Here is a 2051-nt window from a genome sequence, read left to right on the forward strand (position 1 = left end):
AGAAATAGAAAAATAAAATAATAACAATGTTGCGAAAGACTCTGTGAAAATATGTATAAGAAAGATGGTAGAAAATAGCCAAGAAATATCGATTTGTACGAACGAAAAATAACGTCAGTGTCAGTCATTTTGTGTCAAGGGCGCGAATAAGCAGCACAGAAATCATAGAAGAATATACAGATAAGGAAGACGTTCTCCTGAACTTGCTGCTATGTACTGCAAGCAATTGTATGTATACTTTCTTTATATGGATTTTCCTGTACTGATAAAGTTGTAATCATTTCCGTTCTTAATCAGAAAAAGATAAGAAAAACATACGGGCGGGGGGGAATAAAAATACAAAAGTTTTACGGTAGTTTTGTTGGGTTTTTTTTAAACGTTCTTGTATTTTTATTTATTTTAAAAAAAGTAAGAAAGAAGACCGAAGCAAACTTTAAATAATATTTTTTTTGTTTTAATTCTATTAATTTTTTCTTGTTTTCATAATTCTTTTTTTTAATATTTCGCAAAGCTTCTGCCTTTGGCAGAGTCGTTATAACGCCGGGCAAAACGACTTGCAGTATTTGATTAAAGAGAAGGACATTTTATGTTGCGGCTTCAAATCTGGTTACCGTCAACTTTATGTCCTCTGTTTCCTTGCTTGATTACGAAAAAAAAATAATAATAAATAACCTCAACCAGTCTAGGACGTTGGCTTAGCGTTGGAGAACATGCATTGGATTTTTTCCCAGCAGTTCTTTATGCTTCGAGATCGTCTGCTACAACACAAGTGTGAAGCTGTATGGGTGCTTCTTTTTTCCAGTGGGTCATATCGGTGATGTGGAGAGGCAAGACTTGCCGTATGAGGGAGGAGTTGCTAGTTCTCCAGGGACATAGCAACATAGTCATAGGGACATAGTCATCTCTGTCAGACAAACACGTAAACACCCATATTTCTTTCTTTCTTTTATTTATTTATTTTAAGTGGGGTACCTCGTGATGATTACTCTTAGGTTTTCATGAGGATGCGAAGTATGACAATTCCGTTTCAGAAATCTCAGAACGGATTCTGCTATTTCATATCCTATCTTTGAGGTTAGATTTAGAATTTGTTATATGTGGGTAGTGGCTGTTCGCAGTTTTGATCGCAATATTTGATTAGAACTTCACATTCCAAGATAGGCAATTTTCGTTTATTACTTTAGTTAAATTATCCTGACTAATGGTAGGTAGGTGCATCGTTTTTGTCTCTAAGCGTATCAGGACATTTTATTAATTTCATTCTCTGAACCGCCACTTAATAGTTTCAGTGGTTGTTAGTCTTATCTGTGATTATATTAGTATCATCTTTTCCACGTTCATTTACTATACTGCTCTATACGTGGAGGCGCAATGGCCCAGTGGTTAGGGCGGCGGACTCGTGGTCATAGGATCGCGGTTTCGATTCCCAGACCGGGCGTTGTGAGTGTTTATTGAGCGAAAACACCTAAAAGCTCCACGATGCTCCGGCAGGGGATGGTGGTGATCCCTGCTGTACTCTTTCACCACACTTTCTCTCACCCTTACTTCCAGTTTCTGTTGTACCTGTATTTCAAGGGGCCGGCCTTGTCACTGTCTGTGTCACGCTGAATATCCCCGAGAACTACGTTAAGGGTGCACGTGTGTGTGGAGTGCTCAGCCACTTACACGTTAATTTCACGAGCAGGCTGTTCCGTTGATTCGGATCAACCGGAACCCTCATCGTCGTAACCGACGGAGTACTTCCATCACTATACTGCTCTGTTTAGACGGTTTAGTTAACGAGTCATGTGGTTTATAAATGCTGTGTTTTTTTGTGTATAATACTTGAAAGTCAGAGTTGTTGGTATTTGAAGAAGTAATAAATTGAATCTTATATCTAAATCACTTTTATATCTAAAAGCACTATTATAGTATTCTGAGCTTCTAATACTTCTATTAGAGAAAAGTGTGGACATTCCAAAGAAAATGTTACTCATAAGATTACGAATTGAGAATTTTGGATGATTATAATTTTTGTGAATGTATTTATGATTTTCGTTGGAAAAAATACC

Source organism: Octopus sinensis, unplaced genomic scaffold (genome assembly GCF_006345805.1).
Source record: "Octopus sinensis unplaced genomic scaffold, ASM634580v1 Contig17354, whole genome shotgun sequence".
NCBI lineage: Eukaryota > Metazoa > Mollusca > Cephalopoda > Octopoda > Octopodidae > Octopus > Octopus sinensis.